The 20,850-nt window shown below is 46.8% G+C and overlaps 1 protein-coding gene across 8 annotated transcripts in view; it reads left to right on the top strand.

Moving 5' to 3' along the window:
• The first annotated feature begins 817 nt into the window (after positions 1-817).
• The window catches only part of NTNG2 (netrin G2), a 106,848-nt gene continuing 86,815 nt past the window's right edge, over positions 818-20,850 (top strand). For 4 of the 8 annotated variants that reach the window (XM_072125566.1, XM_072125565.1, XM_072125568.1 and 1 more), the window contains exon 1: positions 819-1,235. The gene's annotated coding sequence lies outside the window, so the exon portion shown is untranslated. Of the gene's footprint in view, positions 1,236-20,850 lie in introns of all 8 variants that reach the window. The other 4 variants (XM_072125564.1, XM_072125563.1, XM_072125569.1 and 1 more) reach the window with 3 other exon arrangements.

Here is a 20,850-nt window from a genome sequence, read left to right as displayed (position 1 = left end):
ATGCAGGGTGGTGCTGATGAGATACAGGGTGGTACAGAGTAGCTGGTTTTCTCTATACAGGGGGGTGCTGATGAGATGCAGGGTGGTGCTGAGTAGCTGGTTATCTCTATACCGGGTGGTGCTGATGCTGATGAGATGCAGGGTGGTGCTGATGAGATGCAGGGTGGTGCTGATGAGATACAGGGTGGTACAGAGTAGCTGGTTATCTCTATACAGGGTGGTGCTGATGAGATGCAGGGTGGTGCTGAGTAGCTGGTTATCTCTATACCGGGTGGTGCTGATGAGATGCAGGGTGGTGCTGATGAGATGCAGGGTGGTGCTGATGAGATGCAGGGTGGTGCTGATGAGATACAGGGTGGTACAGAGTAGCTGGTTATCTCTATACAGGGTGGTGCTGATGAGATGCAGGGTGGTACAGAGTAGCTGGTTATCTCTATACAGGGTGGTGCTGATGAGATGCAGGGTGGTGCTGAGTAGCTGGTTATCTCTATACCGGGTGGTGCTGATGAGATGCAGGGTGGTGCTGATGAGATGCAGGGTGGTGCTGATGAGATGCAGGGTGGTGCTGATGAGATACAGGGTGGTACAGAGTAGCTGGTTATCTCTATACAGGGTGGTGCTGATGAGATGCAGGGTGGTACAGAGTAGCTGGTTATCTCTATACCGGGTGGTGCTGATGAGATGCAGGGTGGTGCTGATGAGATGCAGGGTGGTGCTGATGAGATGCAGGGTGGTGCTGATGAGATGCAGGGTGGTGCTGATGAGATGCAGGGTGGTGCTGATGAGATACAGGGTGGAGCTGTGAGTCTCCGGAGCAGAGCTCAGTGTGAGGCTCCTTTAAGCTGCACATTGCTGGCTGGTGGGATGGTGCACGACGCTCTGGAGGAAGTTACGCAGCCCGGATCATGCCCTCAGATAAAAAGCTGCGATTGAAAGTGATGGCTCAAGGATTTAGCCTCAGTATTAACTTGCAGAGATAGAAGCGCAGGAGATTTCCTAAAGCCGCTGCATTGGCCGGGTGCAGAAAGCTGCGGTGCCGCTCCGGCTTCTCCGGACATCGGGAACATAAAAAGTTTTGCTGCTGATTTGTGCCGTGGAGTCCCGGGGAGCAGCTCTCACCCCCTGGATGTGACGGGGCACCGGCTGCCGGACCGACACCCATATGGAGTATTAACGGGATGTACAAGCCGCAGGAAGCCGCCGGAGCTAGCGCACAGTGTGCACGGGTCCCCGCGGTAAGGAGGGGCGAGGGGCAGCACCGGGAATGTGCTACCGGGGGGCAAACTTGTCCTTGTTCACACGCTTTATTACCGGAACTTTTTGCAAAGACCGAACCGCAGAAAGACATAGACTTCATCATCCTCCAACTATCACATCTATCTATTATCTATCTATAATGTATCCAAATATCTCCTATCTGTCTGTATCTATCTCTCTATTTTATATCTATCTATATATCAATATCTATCTATTATCTATCTATCTCCTATCTATCTATCTATCTATATATCAATATCTATCTCCTATCTATCTATCTATCTATCTATCTATCTCCTATCTCCTATCTATCTATCTATCTATCTATCTATCTATCTCCTATCTATCTATCTCCTATCTATCTATCTATCTATCTATCTCCTATCTATCTATCTCCTATCTATCTATCTATCTATCTATCTATCTATCTCCTATCTATCTATCTATCTATCTAACTATCTATCTATCTCCTATCTATCTATCTATCTATCTATCTATCTCATATCTATCTCATATCTATCTATCTCCTATCTATCTATCTCCTATCTATCTATCTATCTATCTATCTATCTATCTATCTCCTATCTATCTATCTATCTATCTATCTATCTATCTATCTCCTATCTATCTATCTATCTATCTATCTATCTATCTATCTATCTCATATCTATCTCATATCTATCTATCTCCTATCTATCTATCTCATATCTATCTATCTATCTATCTATCTATCTATCTATCTATCTATCTATCTATCTATTATCTATCTCCTATCTATCTATCTATCTATCTCCTATCTATCTATCTCCTATCTATCTATCTATCTATCTATCTATCTATCTATCTATCTAACTATCTATCTATCTATCTCCTATCTATCTATCTATCTATCTATCTATCTATTATCTATCTCCTGTCTATCTCCTATCTATCTATCTAAATACAAGCAGTCCCTGGGTTACATACAGGATAGGTTCCATAGGTCTGTTCTTAAGTTGAATTTGTATGTAAGTTGAAACTGTATATTTTATAACTGTAGATCCAGACACAAATTTTTTTTTTGTCCCAGTGACAATTGGAGTTTCCAAATTTTTGGCTGTAATGGGACCAAGGATTATCCACAAAGCTTCATTACAGACACCTTATAGCTGATCATTACAATAAAGTAACATCCAGAGACTTCACCAGAGGTCACAGGGGGCAGAGGGGTCCGTCTGTAACTAGGGGTCATCTGTAAGTCGGGTGTCCTTAAGTAGGGGACCACCTGTATCTCATCTATCTATATCATAGCTCTCTATTTTATATCTATCTCTTGAATACTGTCCATAGACATGTGCTCTATATAGTTCTTACAGTCACACCTGCCGTCCATCATTCTATACACAATCACATAAAGGTGGGAGTATACAGAATATTTACATGGGGTGAGTACGTATAGTGCACGCCGTACATGCATTGAGTATACACACTGTATATATTGTACATTACAGTACACACACAATATATAATGCCAGATAAAACGGATATCCTACATAGGGGGTCAGTTTACAAAGTATAAATGATGTGGATACACACAGAATATATAGAGGGGATAAACATCATATATATATATATATATATATATTTCTCAGGAGATATGGAGTGACTTTATATATAGTGTCTGTGTATATGAAGTATGTATATATATGTATTTATGTGTGTGTGTATATATATATATATATATATAGATAGATAGATATATATATATATGTACACACAGAGTACAAATATATGCACCCTGTATACATGTGGTGCCGGTGTGCCCTGTACGTGTGGTACCGGTATAACCAGTACGTGTGGTGCCGGTGTGCCCTGTACATGCAGTGCCGGTGTGCCCTGTACATGTGGTACCGGTGTGCCCTGTACATGTGGTACCAGTATAACCAGTACATGTGGTGCCGGTGTAACCTGTACATGTGATGCCGGTGTGCCCTGTACATGTGGTACCGGTATAACCAGTACGTGTGGTGCCGGTGTGCCCTGTACATGTGGTACCGGTATAACCAGTACGTGTGGTGCCGGTGTAACCTGTACATGTGATGCCGGTGTGCCCTGTACATGTGGTACCGGTATAACCAGTACGTGTGGTGCCGGTGTGCCCTGTACATGTGGTACCGGTATAACCAGTACGTGTGGTGCCGGTGTAACCTGTACATGTGATGCCGGTGTGCCCTGTACATGTGGTACCGGTATAACCAGTACGTGTGGTGCCGGTGTGCCCTGTACATGTGGTACCGGTATAACCAGTACGTGTGGTGCCGGTGTAACCTGTACATGTGATGCCGGTATAACCAGTACGTATGGTGCCGGTGTGCCCTGTACGTGTGGTACCGGTATAACCAGTACGTGTGGTGCCGGTGTAACCTGTACATGTGATGCCGGTGTGCCCTGTACATGTGGTACCGGTATAACCAGTACGTGTGGTGCCGGTGTGCCCTGTACATGCAGTGCCGGTGTGCCCTGTACATGTGGTACCAGTATAACCAGTACGTGTGGTGCCGGTGTAACCTGTACATGTGATGCCGGTGTGCCCTGTACATGTGGTACCGGTATAACCAGTACGTGTGGTACCGGTGTAACCTGTGTGTGTGGTGCCGGTGTGCCCTGTACTTGTGGTGCCGGTGTAACCTGTGTGTGTGGTGCCGGTGTGCCCTGTACTTGTGGTGCCGGTGTAACCTGTGCATGTGGTGCCGGTGTGCCCTGTACGTGTGGTGCCGGTATAACCTGTACATGTGGTGCCGGTGTGCCCTGTACATGTGGTGCTAGAGTGCCCTGTACTTGTGCTGCCGGTGTAACCTGTACATGTGGTGCCGGTGTAACCTGTGCATGTGGTGCCGGTGTGCCCTGTACATGTGCTGCTGGTATAACCTGTACATGTGGTGCTGGTATAACCTGTACATGTGGTGCTGGTATAACCTGTACATGTGGTGCCGGTGTAACCTGTACATGTGATGCCGGTGTAACCTGTACGTGTGGTGCCGGTGTAACCTGTACTTGTGGTGCCGGTGTAACCTGTACGTGTGGTGCCGGTGTAACCTGTACATGTGGTGCTGGAGTGCCATGTACTTGTGGTGCCGGTATAACCTGTACATGTGGTGCCGGTGTAACCTGTACGTGTGGTGCCTGTGTAACCTGTGCGTGTGGTGCCGGTGTAACCTGTAGGTGTGGAGCCGGTGTAACCTGTACATGTGGTGCCTGTGTAACCTGTGCGTGTGGTGCCGGTGTAAACTGTACATGTGGTGCTGTTATAACCTGTACGTGTGGTGCCGGTGTAACCTGTACGTGTGGAGCCGGTGTAACCTGTACGTGTGGTGCCGGTGTAACCTGTACGTGTGGTGCCGGTGTAAACTGTACATGTGGTGCTGGTATAACCTGTACATGTGGTGCCGGTGTGCCCTGTACATGTGGTGCTGGAGTGCCCTGTACTTGTGGTGCCGGTGTAACCTGTGCATGTGGTGCCGGTGTGCCCTGTACATGTGGTGCTGGTATAACCTGTACATGTGGTGCCGGTATAACCTGTACATGTGGTGCCGGTGTAACCTGTACATGTGATGCCGGTGTAACCTGTACGTGTGGTGCCGGTGTAACCTGTACGTGTGGTGCCGGTGTAACCTGTACATGTGGTGCTGGAGTGCCATGTACTTGTGGTGCCGGTATAACCTGTACATGTGGTGCCGGTATAACCTGTACATGTGGTGCCGGTGTAACCTGTACGTGTGGTGCCTGTGTAACCTGTGCGTGTGGTGCCGGTGTAATCTGTACGTGTGGAGCCGGTGTAACCTGTACGTGTGGTGCCAGTGTAACCTGTACGTGTGGTGCCGGTGTGCTCTGTACGTGTGGTGCCGGTGAGCCCTGTACGTGTGGTGCCGGTGTGCCCTGTACGTGTGGTGCCGGTGTAACCTGTGCGTGCGGTGCCGGTGTAACCTGTACGTGCGGTGCCGGTGTAACCTGTACGTGCGGTGCCGGTGTAACCTGTACGTGCGGTGCCGGTGTAACCTGTACGTGCGGTGCCGGTGTAACCTGTACGTGCGGTGCCGGTGTAACCTGTATGTGCCGGTGTAACCTGTACATGCGGTGTCGGTGTAACCTGTACGTGCGGTGCCGGTGTAACCTGTACGTGCCGGTGTAACCTGTACATGCGGTGTCGGTGTAACCTGTACGTGCTGTGCCGGTGTAACCTGTACGTGCCGGTGTAACCTGTACATGCGGTGTCGGTGTAACCTGTACGTGCAATGCCGGTGTAACCTGTACGTGTGATGCCGATGTGCCCCGTGCGTGTGGTGCCGATGTGCCCTGTACGCGTGGTGCCGGTGTAACCGGTGTGGTATGAGCATACAGACTTGTGTTTGTGAAGTTTCTTCGTTCTCAGGTCACTTTCTCCAGTTTTCGGCTGCTCACAGTCTCCTCCAGGGAAGTAGAGAGTATCTTGGATGCGTGGATTACAAGCTGTGTATCTGTGTATATATCGGTACATGCGCCGGGGCCGGGGCCGGGGCTGTGTGCGGGGGACTGGGGTCTGTACATTAGCTCTGCCAGGAGGATGTATATATATATATATATATATATATCTCTGTGTATATACAGTATCAGTACATGCGCCGGGGCTGTGTGCGGTGGTCTGGGGTCTGTACATTAGCTCTGCCAGTAGGATGTGTATATATATATCTGTGTATATACAGTATCAGTACATGCGCCGGGGCTGTGTGCGGGGGTCCGGGGGCTGTACATTAGCTCTGCCAGGAGGATGTGTATATATATATATATCTGTGTATACAGTATCAGTACATGCGCCGGGGCTGTGTGCGGGGGTCTGGGGTCTGTACATTAGCTCTGCCAGGAGGATGTGTATATATATATATCTGTGTATACAGTATCAGTACATGCGCCGGGGCTGTGTGCGGGGGTCCGGGGGCTGTACATTAGCTCTGCCAGGAGGATGTGTATATATATATATCTGTGTATATACAGTATCAGTACATGCGCTGGGGCTGTGTGCAGGGGTCTGGGGTCTGTACATTAGCTCTGCCAGTAGGATGTGTATATATATATATCTGTGTATATACAGTATCAGTACATGCGCCGGGGCTGTGTGCGGGGGTCCGGGGGCTGTACATTAGCTCTGCCAGGAGGATGTGTATATATATATATCTGTGTATACAGTATCAGTACATGCGCCGGGGCTGTGTGCGGGGGTCTGGGGTCTGTACATTAGCTCTGCCAGGAGGATGTGTATATATATATATCTGTGTATACAGTATCAGTACATGCGCCGGGGCTGTGTGCGGGGGTCTGGGGTCTGTACATTAGCTCTGCCAGTAGGATGTGTATATATATATATCTGTGTATACAGTATCAGTACATGCGCCGGGGCTGTGTGCGGGGGTCTGGGGTCTGTACATTAGCTCTGCCAGGAGGATGTGTATATATATATATCTGTGTATACAGTATCAGTACATGCGCCGGGGCTGTGTGCGGGGGTCTGGGGTCTGTACATTAGCTCTGCCAGTAGGATGTGTATATATATATATCTGTGTATATACAGTATCAGTACATGCACCGGGGCTGTGTGCGGGGGTCTGGGGTCTGTACATTAGCTCTGCCAGGAGGATGTGTATATATATATCTGTGTATACAGTATCAGTACATGCGCCGGGGCTGTGTGCGGGGGTCCGGGGTCTGTACATTAGCTCTGCCAGGAGGATGTGTATATATATATCTGTGTATATACAGTATCAGTACATGCGCCGGGGCTGTGTGCGGGGGTCCGGGGGCTGTACATTAGCTCTGCCAGGAGGATGTGTATATATATATATCTGTGTATACAGTATCAGTACATGCGCCGGGGCTGTGTGCGGGGGTCTGGGGTCTGTACATTAGCTCTGCCAGGAGGATGTGTATATATATATATCTGTGTATACAGTATCAGTACATGCGCCGGGGCTGTGTGCGGGGGTCTGGGGTCTGTACATTAGCTCTGCCAGGAGGATGTGTATATATGTATCTGAGTATATACAGTATCAGTACATGCGCCGGGGCTGTGTGCGGGGGTCCGGGGGCTGTACATTAGCTCTGCCAGGAGGATGTGTATATATATCTGTGTATACAGTATCAGTACATGCGCCGGGGCTGTGTGCGGGGGTCTGGGGTCTGTACATTAGCTCTGCCAGGAGGATGTGTATATATATATATCTGTGTATATACAGTATCAGTACATGCACCGGGGCTGTGTGCGGGGGTCTGGGGTCTGTACATTAGCTCTGCCAGGAGGATGTGTATATATATATATCTGTGTATACAGTATCAGTACATGCGCCGGGGCTGTGTGCGGGGGTCTGGGGTCTGTACATTAGCTCTGCCAGGAGGATGTGTATATATATATATCTGTGTATACAGTATCAGTACATGCGCCGGGGCTGTGTGCGGGGGTCTGGGGTCTGTACATTAGCTCTGCCAGTAGGATGTGTATATATATATATCTGTGTATATACAGTATCAGTACATGCGCCGGGGCTGTGTGCGGGGGTCTGGGGTCTGTACATTAGCTCTGCCAGGAGGATGTGTATATATATATATCTGTGTATATACAGTATCAGTACATGCGCCGGGGCTGTGTGCGGGGGTCTGGGGTCTGTACATTAGCTCTGCCAGTAGGATGTGTATATATATATCTGTGTATACAGTATCAGTACATGCGCCGGGGCTGTGTGCGGGGGTCTGGGGTCTGTACATTAGCTCTGCCAGGAGGATGTGTATATATATCTGTGTATGTACAGTATCAGTACATGCGCCGGGGCTGTGTGCGGGGGTCCGGGGGCTGTACATTAGCTCTGCCAGTAGGATGTGTATATATATATCTGTGTATATACAGTATCAGTACATGCGCCGGGGCTGTGTGCGGGGGTCCGGGGGCTGTACATTAGCTCTGCCAGGAGGATGTATATATATATATATCTGTGTATACTGTATCAGTACATGCGCTGGGGCTGTGTGCGGGGGTCTGGGGTCTGTACATTAGCTCTGCCAGGAGGATGTGTATATATATATATCTGTGTATACAGTATCAGTACATGCGCCGGGGCTGTGTGCGGGGGTCTGGGGTCTGTACATTAGCTCTGCCAGTAGGATGTGTATATATATATCTGTGTATACAGTATCAGTACATGCGCCGGGGCTGTGTGCGGGGGTCCGGGGTCTGTACATTAGCTCTGCCAGGAGGATGTGTATATATATATATCTGTGTATACAGTATCAGTACATGCGCCGGGGCTGTGTGCGGGGGTCTGGGGTCTGTACATTAGCTCTGCCAGGAGGATGTGTATATATATATATCTGTGTATACAGTATCAGTACATGCGCCGGGGCTGTGTGCGGGGGTCTGGGGTCTGTACATTAGCTCTGCCAGTAGGATGTGTATATATATATATCTGTGTATATACAGTATCAGTACATGCACCGGGGCTGTGTGCGGGGGTCTGGGGTCTGTACATTAGCTCTGCCAGGAGGATGTGTATATATATATATCTGTGTATACAGTATCAGTACATGCGCCGGGGCTGTGTGCGGGGGTCTGGGGTCTGTACATTAGCTCTGCCAGTAGGATGTGTATATATATATATCTGTGTATATACAGTATCAGTACATGCGCCGGGGCTGTGTGCGGGGGTCTGGGGTCTGTACATTAGCTCTGCCAGGAGGATGTGTATATATATCTGTGTATGTACAGTATCAGTACATGCGCCGGGGCTGTGTGCGGGGGTCCGGGGGCTGTACATTAGCTCTGCCAGTAGGATGTGTATATATATATCTGTGTATATACAGTATCAGTACATGCGCCGGGGCTGTGTGCGGGGGTCCGGGGGCTGTACATTAGCTCTGCCAGGAGGATGTATATATATATATATCTGTGTATACAGTATCAGTACATGCGCTGGGGCTGTGTGCGGGGGTCTGGGGTCTGTACATTAGCTCTGCCAGGAGGATGTGTATATATATATATCTGTGTATACAGTATCAGTACATGCGCCGGGGCTGTGTGCGGGGGTCTGGGGTCTGTACATTAGCTCTGCCAGGAGGATGTGTATATATATATATCTGTGTATACAGTATCAGTACATGCGCCGGGGCTGTGTGCGGGGGTCTGGGGTCTGTACATTAGCTCTGCCAGGAGGATGTGTATATATGTATCTGAGTATATACAGTATCAGTACATGCGCCGGGGCTGTGTGCGGGGGTCCGGGGGCTGTACATTAGCTCTGCCAGGAGGATGTGTATATATATCTGTGTATACAGTATCAGTACATGCGCCGGGGCTGTGTGCGGGGGTCTGGGGTCTGTACATTAGCTCTGCCAGTAGGATGTGTATATATATATATCTGTGTATATACAGTATCAGTACATGCACCGGGGCTGTGTGCGGGGGTCTGGGGTCTGTACATTAGCTCTGCCAGGAGGATGTGTATATATATATATCTGTGTATACAGTATCAGTACATGCGCCGGGGCTGTGTGCGGGGGTCTGGGGTCTGTACATTAGCTCTGCCAGGAGGATGTGTATATATATATATCTGTGTATACAGTATCAGTACATGCGCCGGGGCTGTGTGCGGGGGTCTGGGGTCTGTACATTAGCTCTGCCAGTAGGATGTGTATATATATATATCTGTGTATATACAGTATCAGTACATGCGCCGGGGCTGTGTGCGGGGGTCTGGGGTCTGTACATTAGCTCTGCCAGGAGGATGTGTATATATATCTGTGTATGTACAGTATCAGTACATGCGCCGGGGCTGTGTGCGGGGGTCCGGGGGCTGTACATTAGCTCTGCCAGTAGGATGTGTATATATATATCGGTGTATATACAGTATCAGTACATGCGCCGGGGCTGTGTGCGGGGGTCCGGGGGCTGTACATTAGCTCTGCCAGGAGGATGTATATATATATATATCTGTGTATACAGTATCAGTACATGCGCTGGGGCTGTGTGCGGGGGTCTGGGGTCTGTACATTAGCTCTGCCAGGAGGATGTGTATATATATATATCTGTGTATACAGTATCAGTACATGCGCCGGGGCTGTGTGCGGGGGTCTGGGGTCTGTACATTAGCTCTGCCAGTAGGATGTGTATATATATATCTGTGTATACAGTATCAGTACATGCGCCGGGGCTGTGTGCGGGGGTCCGGGGTCTGTACATTAGCTCTGCCAGGAGGATGTGTATATATATATATCTGTGTATACAGTATCAGTACATGCGCCGGGGCTGTGTGCGGGGGTCTGGGGTCTGTACATTAGCTCTGCCAGGAGGATGTGTATATATATATATCTGTGTATACAGTATCAGTACATGCGCCGGGGCTGTGTGCGGGGGTCTGGGGTCTGTACATTAGCTCTGCCAGTAGGATGTGTATATATATATATCTGTGTATATACAGTATCAGTACATGCACCGGGGCTGTGTGCGGGGGTCTGGGGTCTGTACATTAGCTCTGCCAGGAGGATGTGTATATATATATATCTGTGTATACAGTATCAGTACATGCGCCGGGGCTGTGTGCGGGGGTCTGGGGTCTGTACATTAGCTCTGCCAGTAGGATGTGTATATATATATATCTGTGTATATACAGTATCAGTACATGCGCCGGGGCTGTGTGCGGGGGTCTGGGGTCTGTACATTAGCTCTGCCAGGAGGATGTGTATATATATATCTGTGTATATACAGTATCAGTACATGCGCCGGGGCTGTGTGCGGGGGTCCGGGGGCTGTACATTAGCTCTGCCAGGAGGATGTGTATATATATATCTGTGTATATACAGTATCAGTACATGCGCCGGGGCTGTGTGCGGGGGTCCGGGGGCTGTACATTAGCTCTGCCAGGAGGATGTATATATATATATATATCTGTGTATACAGTATCAGTACATGCGCTGGGGCTGTGTGCGGGGGTCTGGGGTCTGTACATTAGCTCTGCCAGGAGGATGTGTATATATATATATCTGTGTATACAGTATCAGTACATGCGCCGGGGCTGTGTGCGGGGGTCTGGGGTCTGTACATTAGCTCTGCCAGGAGGATGTGTATATATATATATCTGTGTATACAGTATCAGTACATGCGCCGGGGCTGTGTGCGGGGGTCTGGGGTCTGTACATTAGCTCTGCCAGTAGGATGTGTATATATATATCTGTGTATACAGTATCAGTACATGCGCCGGGGCTGTGTGCGGGGGTCTGGGGTCTGTACATTAGCTCTGCCAGGAGGATGTGTATATATATATATCTGTGTATACAGTATCAGTACATGCGCCGGGGCTGTGTGCGGGGGTCTGGGGTCTGTACATTAGCTCTGCCAGTAGGATGTGTATATATATATCTGTGTATACAGTATCAGTACATGCGCCGGGGCTGTGTGCGGGGGTCTGGGGTCTGTACATTAGCTCTGCCAGGAGGATGTGTATATATATATATATCTGTGTATATACAGTATCAGTACATGCACCGGGGCTGTGTGCGGGGGTCTGGGGTCTGTACATTAGCTCTGCCAGGAGGATGTATATATATATATATCTGTGTATATACAGTACATCTGTGTGCGGGGGTCCGGGGGCTGTACATTAGCTCTGCCAGGAGGATGTGATTGGAATAGAAGTTTTCCCATCTCTTCCTGGGGCTGGGGGCTCGCAGTCAGCACAATGGAGCTGTAATGTCAGATTAGTTTGTGTGTGAGCCTCCTGCCTCTCCCTCATACACTTTAGTGGATCAGTTCATGGAAACATTTGCAGTGCAAGCAGATTCTCCCCGGATTGACAAATAAACAGCGGCCGGATACTTGATCTGCATATTAAGCCATTTTATGACATATTCACATCTGCATTCATCACTCTGTATACAGACATATCTGCCGCTATATGGGGTGAGCTAGAATGTAAGCTCCATCTCCGAGACCACCAGGGATTACAGCACAGAGACATAGATAGATAGATAGATAGATAGATAGATATGAGATAGATATGAGATAGATATGAGATAGATAGATAGATAGATAGATAGATAGATAGATAAATAGATAGATAGATAAATAGATAGATAAGAGATAGATAGATAGATATGAGATAGATAGATAGATAGATAGATAGATAGATAAATAGATAGATAGATAGATATGAGATAAATAGATAGATATGAGATAGATAGATAGATATGAGATAGATAGATAGATAGATAGATATGAGATAGATAGATAGATAGGAGATAGATAGATAGATAGATAGGAGATAGATAGATAGATAGATAGATAGGAGATAGATAGATAGATAGATAGATAGATAGATAGATAGATAGATAGGAGATAGATAGATAGATAGATAGATAGATAGGAGATAGATAGATAGATAGGAGATAGATAGATAGATAGATAGATAGATAGGAGATAGATAGGAGATAGATAGATAGGAGATAGATAGGAGATAGATAGATAGATAGATAGATAGGAGATAGATAGATAGGAGATAGATAGATAGAGAGATAGATAGATAGGAGATAGATAGATAGGAGATAGATAGATAGATAGATAGATAGATAGATAGATATGAGATAGATAGATATATATGAGATAGATAGATAGGAGATAGATAGATAGATAGATAGATAGATAGACAGGAGATAGATAGATAGGAGATAGATAGATAGGAGATAGATAGATAGATAGATAGATAGATAGGAGATAGATAGATAGATAGATAGATAGGAGATAGATAGATGGGAGATAGGAGATAGATAGATTGAATTGCAAGACAAGGGATAGAAAGATGTTAGATAGATAGAGATAAATACATAAGATTAGATAGATATGGAATCCATTAATGAGAAGTAGATATAACTACAGGGTATATAGATCACTCACTATATATATATATATACCTCATCCCAATAGATAATAAATCTCTCCGACACATACAATTTTATCTTCAGACGTCTCCTTGTCCTCCAGGACAGGTATAAATGGCTTGTGTGAGATTTTGGAAAGTAGATGTGATTTGTTGGAGTGCAGGTCTCTCTGGTGCGGCTTCTATATTCAGATTATCCACATTATCATATAATCCTATGCTGCGGCCTGGTGCAGGGGCTTTCATTCCCCCTGTGACTCTTTGTATTCACATATCCCCCCTCCTCAGTAATATCATCATCCCTCCTGTGCTGAGCGCTCCAGGTGCAAGCTGCTGCAGAACATCCCATCTGTCATCACTCCCATGCAATGTCTGCTCGCTTTATTAACTCATTGGGGTGCAGGGATAGTGACTGAGTGCAGCCGAGGGTCCGGTCTCCTCTTGTGTCCCCCCTGTATTACATCAGTTCCCCAGCAGAACTGACTACAAGAATAAGTAACATCACAGGAGCCGCAAGCAATGTATGATTGTACTAGAAATACTCTCCGAGCGCTTTCTAGCTATTTCCATAATTAGGGAACTAGTAATAAGGCGATGCGGTCACATGACCCAGATATGGCGGTAATATATACGAATGCTATACGCTATCATGTGCTATGGAGCTGGTAGGAAAGGGTTAATGTATCCAGTAAAAATGTTGAGTCAATAGAAAGGGAAAAAAAAAAAAAAGAACTCGCGGAGAGAAATAGGGAAAGTCAGGTTTATGTATCCAGCGACAATCTAATTTCATGTCCACAATACTCGGCGTATCCGTCCCCAGTGGTGAGCGCGTTCTTCTAAAAGGAGGGAAGAGCCATCGATCGGCAGCGCCGAGCCCCGAGACGAGCGTGTCTGATCCGGGGAAGAAACTTCCATGGTGTTACAGTGACTCCACGGAACAATGACCTTGGATACGACTTGTAAGGTCATCTGCGCACATGGCGGTGGCGGCGGTCCTGGGACGGGTACAAGGGCGATCCCCCGGATCACGGAGATGTGTGAATATATGAGGCAGCGCGGGCCGTGTCCATTACTCTCCCAAAATTGTAACCGCAGTAATGAAGGGAAATATATTCTGTAATTAACAAATCTCCCTAAAGGATCGGACTCCAATATTAACTGCTAGCGTGCCAGAGCGTCAGCGATGAGAGAGATGAGCAGTACAATGGTTCTTGTCGGTAATTTCCCCTGTAATGGCCATTGCTGAGCACTGACTGAGTGATAACATGGATACAGAGATATACAGTGTATCTAAGGTGTAACACTGCGGGACATGTTCAGCAAAGCTATATTATCTGTGATATTATACACCTTTCTAGCTATCATCATTAACCCCTACTCTCTGGGGGTCTTCTGGTCCTATAGATGTAGCACAGGGCCAGTAGTCCTCCTACTCTCTGGGGGTCCCCTGGTCCTATAGATGTAGCACAGGGCCAGTAGTCCTCCTACACCCTGGGGGTCCTCTGGTCCTATAGATGTAGCACAGGGCCAGTAGTCCTCCTACTCTCTGGGGGTCTTCTGGTCCTATAGATGTAGCACAGGGCCAGTAGTCCTCCTACCCTCTGGGGGTCCCCTGGTCCTATAGATGTAGCACAGGGCCAGTAGTCCTCCTACCCTCTGGGGGTCCCCTGGTCCTATAGATGTAGCACAGGGCCAGTAGTCCTCCTACCCTCTGGGGGTCCCCTGGTCCTATAGATGTAGCACAGGGCCAGTAGTCCTCCTACACCCTGGGGGTCCTCTGGTCCTATAGATGTAGCACCGGGCCAGTAGTCCTCCTACCCTCTGGGGGTCCTCTGGTCCTATAGATGTAGCACCGGGCCAGTAGTCCTCCTACCCTCTGGGGGTCCCCTGGTCCTATAGATGTAGCACAGGGCCAGTAGTCCTCCTACACCCTGGGGGTCCTCTGGTCCTATAGATGTAGCACCGGGCCAGTAGTCCTCCTACTCTCTGGGGGTCCCCTGGTCCTAAAGATGTAGCACAGGGCCAGTAGTCCTCCTACCCTCTGGGGGTCCCCTGGTCCTATAGATGTAGCACAGGGCCAGTAGTCCTCCTACCCTCTGAGGGTCCTCTGGTCCTATAGATGTAGCACAGGGCCAGAAGTCCTCCTACCCTCTGGGGGTCCTCTGGTCCTATAGATGTAGCACAGGGCCAGTAGTCCTCCTACTCTCTGGGGGTCCCCTGGTCCTATAGATGTAGCACAGGGCCAGTAGTCCTCCTACCCTCTGGGGGTCCCCTGGTCCTATAGATGTAGCACAGGGCCAGTAGTCCTCCTACCCTCTGAGGGTCCTCTGGTCCTATAGATGTAGCACAGGGCCAGAAGTCCTCCTACCCTCTGGGGGTCCTCTGGTCCTATAGATGTAGCACAGGGCCAGTAGTCCTCCTACACCCTGGGGGTCCTCTGGTCCTATAGATGTAGCACCGGGCCAGTAGTCCTCCTACCCTCTGGGGGTCCTCTGGTCCTATAGATGTAGCACCGGGCCAGTAGTCCTCCTACCCTCTGGGGGTCCTCTGGTCCTATAGATGTAGCACAGGGCCAGTAGTCCTCCTACACCCTGGGGGTCCTCTGGTCCTATAGATGTAGCACCGGGCCAGTAGTCCTCCTACTCTCTGGGGGTCCCCAGTCCTATAGATGTAGCACAGGGCCAGTAGTCCTCCTACCCTCTGGGGGTCCTCTGGTCCTATAGATGTAGCACCGGGCCAGTAGTCCTCCTACTCTCTGGGGGTCCCCAGTCCTATAGATGTAGCACAGGGCCAGTAGTCCTCCTACACCCTGGGGGTCCCCAGTCCTATAGATGTAGCACAGGGCCAGTAGTCCTCCTACCCTCTGGGAGTCCTCTGGTCCTATACATGTAGCACAGGGCCAGTAGTCCTCCTACCCTCTGAGGGTCCTCTGGTCCTATAGATGTAGCACAGGGCCAGTAGTCCTCCTACACCCTGGGGGTCCTCTGGTCCTATAGATGTAGCACAGGGCCAGTAGTCCTCCTACACCCTGGGGGTCCTATAGATGTAGTTCTTGCTATCTCCCTCCTGCATAAGGAGTGTAGCAGTGATGTGAAGTGTTTGTCAGGGTCCAGAAGCTTCAGCAGACACCCGGTGGTCTACCTTGGTCGGCGGTGTAGAAATCCCTTTAAATGACAAATCCAGCTCTGCTACATCTGTATAGATAAATGCATGTCATAGCGGCGCGTACATGTTATATATGAGACACAGATGTACAGGGACCATTAGTGGGTGAGCGGAGCACCCTGTCTACAGATAAATAATACATCACCCGCTCTGTTACTTTACAAATACCTACAGGCTCATTACAAGAAATCCCCTCATTAAGGAGCCGGCAACCGGTGCATCTGCTCACTGAGCCACTACACAGAGCCCGGAGCGGAGGAGGGGGCAGAGACACTACATCTCCAGATTGTTATTTCACAGAGATGTTTTTTTCAGCCAAATTTTGCAGATGAAGCAGAGCTGAATACATGACAAAATGTGCAGCCCGACTTCTCCCTTACTGCCGTGTAATTGTCCAAGCAATTTGTACATCAATTTATAAAGTGTCTGTAACAGTTTTGTGTCCCGACAAGACAGAAAAATTACTGCTTAGTCCAACATAACTTCTATAATACTAAACTAATATAACTACCATAATACTATCCCCTATGTACAAGAATATAACTACTATAATACTGCCCTCTATGTATAAGAATATAACTACTATAATACTGCCCCCTATGTACAGGAATATAACTACTATAATACTGCCCCCTATGTACAAGAATATAACTACTATAATACTGCACCCTATGTACAGGAATATAACTACTATAATACTGCCCTCTATGTATAAGAATATAACTACTATAATACTGCTCCCTATGTACAGGAATATAACTACTATAATACTGCCCCCTGTGTACTAGAATATAACTACTATAATACTGCCCCCTATGTACAAGAATATAACTACTATAATACTGCCCCCTATGTACAAGAATATAACTACTATAATACTGCCCCCTATGTACAAGAATATAACTACTATAATACTGTCCCCTATGTACAGGAATATAACTACTATAATACTGCCCCCTATGTACAGGAATATAACTACTATAATACTGCCCCCTATGTACAGGAATATAACTACTATAATACTGCCCCCTATGTACAGGAATATAACTACTATAATACTGCCCCCTATGTACAGGAATATAACTACTATAATACTGCCCTATGTACAGGAATATAACTACTATAATACTGCCCCCTATGTACAGGAATATAACTACTATAATACTGCCCCCTATGTACAAGAATATAACTACTATAATACTGCCCACTATGTACAGGAATATAACTACTATAATACTGCCCCCTATGTACAAGAATATAACTACTATAATACTGCCCCCATGTACAAGAATATAACTACTATAATACTGCCCCCTATGTACAAGAATATAACTACTATAATACTGCCCCCTATGTACAAGAATATAACTACTATAATACTGCCCCCTATGTACAGGAATATAACTACTATAATACTGCCCCCTATGTACAGGAATATAACTACTATAATACTGCCCCCTATGTACAGGAATATAACTACTATAATACTGCCCCTATGTACAAGAATATAACTACTATAATACTGCCCCCTACGTACAAGAATATAACTACTATAATACTGCCCCCTACGTACAAGAATATAACTACTATAATACTGCCCCCTATGTACAAGAATATAACTACTATAATACTGCCCCCTATGTACAGGAATATAACTACTATAATACTGCCCCCTATGTACAGGAATATAACTACTATAATACTGCCCCCTATGTACAGGAATATAACTACTATAATACTGCCCCCTATGTACAGGAATATAACTACTATAATACTGCCCCCTATGTACAGGAATATAACTACTATAATACTGCCCCCTATGTACAGGAATATAACTACTATAATACTGCCCCCTATGTACAGGAATATAACTACTATAATACTGCCCCCTATGTACAGGAATATAACTACTATAATACTGCCCCCTATGTACAGGAATATAACTACATAATACTGCCCCCTATGTACAAGAATATAACTACTATAATACTGCCCCCTATGTACAGGAATATAACTACATAATACTGCCCCCTATGTACAGGAATATAACTACATAATACTGCCCCCTATGTACAGGAATATAACTACATAATACTGCCCCCTATGTACAGGAATATAACTACATAATACTGCCCCCTATGTACAGGAATATAACTACATAATACTGCCTCCTATGTACAGGAATATAACTACTATAATACTGCCCCCTATGTACAGGAATATAACTACTATAATACTGCCCCCTATGTACAGGAATATAACTACTATAATACTGCCCCCTATGTACAGGAATATAACTACTATAATACTGCCCCCTATGTACAGGAATATAACTACTATAATACCGCCCCCTATGTACAGGAATATAACTACTATAATACTGCCCCCTATGTACAAGAATATAACTACTATAATACTGCCCCCTATGTACAGGAATATAACTACTATAATACTGCTCCCTATGTACAAGAATATAACTACTATAATACTGCCCCCTATGTACAGGAATATAACTACTATAATACTGCCCCCTATGTACAGGAATATAACTACATAATACTGCCCTCTATGTACAGGAATATAACTACTATAATACCGCCCCCTATGTACAAGAATATAACTACTATAATACCGCCCCCTATGTACAGGAATATAACTACTATAATACTGCCCCCTATGTACAGGAATATAACTACTATAATACTGCCCCCTATGTACAGGAATATAACTGCTATAATACTGCGTGCTATATATGATGATGTCGGTATATTGTGTGGTTTATACTTCTCTGCGTCTTATTTCTATATCTTCCATATTTTGATTGACCTTTGCCCCGTTGTTCCGGGTCCTTCCTAATTCAATCACCCAGGTTCATCATCTTGGGTCATTATAAAGGTCAGTATTTGCAATTTTTTTCCTCTTTTATTAGCAGGATTACCATCAATTAACCCCCAAATGACTTTTGATGACTTTTTTTTTTCATATTAAACTGCGCCGTCCCTTTAAATGAAGCCTTTTTCTCCTCGTTGCCTCTCAGGGGTTAATTATTCTATTATCAGAGCAGTAATGAGTTTTTTCCTGTATTTTTGGCGCTGTTCTCCCCCCTGCACCAGTAACACTTGTAGATGAAAAGTCTGCGGTATTAATTGGGAACCGCATGAGCCGCGGCCGCACAGATGAGCCGGGGGACAGGAGTCGCCATGTAATAATCCTCCGCAGGCGTCAATGGGAGATGGGGGGGCCGGGGGGCTCGGCCCGCTGCAATCTCACTAACATTGGGAACTATGGGATGAGAGATGGATTTTTGGCGGCTCCGGTGATTTGTCTCAATCAGGGGGTCTTCATGTTTGGGAGGGGGACGAGAGAGACCTTAATGCAGATATATGAAGGCTATATCTCAGATCAATGTGCGCCCGCCGCTCCCTCCGCATCATACTCAGATTTTCTCTTGTGGCTCTGACCCCACAACGTGAAGATCCCCGGCCGCAGCTTCATACGAGGGACCCGCATACTCTTAAAGGGACAGGACACCACGGAATCCACAGCAGGAGACAAATAGTGCACATACCACGGAATACATCGCAGGTTACACATAGCGCACATACCACGGAATACACTGCAGGATACAAATGGCGCAAAAACCACTGAATACACCGCAGGATACATAAAGTGCATGTACCACGGAATACACCGCAGGTTACACATAGTGGACATACCAAGGAATACACAGCGGGATACAAATAGTGCACGTACCACGGAATACACCGAAGGATACAAATAACGCACGTACCACGGAATACACTGAGGGATACAAATAGCGCACATAGCAGGGAATACACCGCAGGTTACACATAGCGCACATACCCAGAATACACTGCGGGATACAAATAGCGCACATATCACGGAATACAAAGCGGGATACAAATAGCGCACATATCACGGAATACAAAGCGGGATACAAATTGCGCATATACCACGGAATACACTGCGGGATACAAATGCTGCACATACCACGGAATACACCGCAGGGTACACATAGTGGACATACCAAGGAATACACAGCGGGATACAAATAGTGCACGTACCACGGAATACACCGAAGGATACAAATAACGCACGTACCACGGAATACACTGAGGGATACAAATAGCGCACATAGCAGGGAATACACCGCAGGTTACACATAGCGCACATACCCAGAAAACACTGCGGGATACAAATAGCGCACATATCACGGAATACAAAGCGGGATACAAATTGCGCATATACCACGGAATACACTGCGGGATACAAATAGTGCACAGACCACAGAATACACCACAGGTTACACACAGTGCACGTATCACGGAATACAAAGCGGGATACAAATTGCGCATATACCACGGAATACACAGCGGGATACAAATGCTGCACATACCACGGAATACACCGCAGGGTACACATAGTGGACATACAACGGAATACACTGCAGGATACAAATGCCGCACATACCACGGAATATAACGCA

Source organism: Engystomops pustulosus, chromosome 9 (genome assembly GCF_040894005.1).
Source record: "Engystomops pustulosus chromosome 9, aEngPut4.maternal, whole genome shotgun sequence".
Taxonomy (NCBI): Eukaryota; Metazoa; Chordata; class Amphibia; order Anura; family Leptodactylidae; genus Engystomops; species Engystomops pustulosus.
This window is presented reverse-complemented; position numbering and strand designations above follow the sequence as displayed.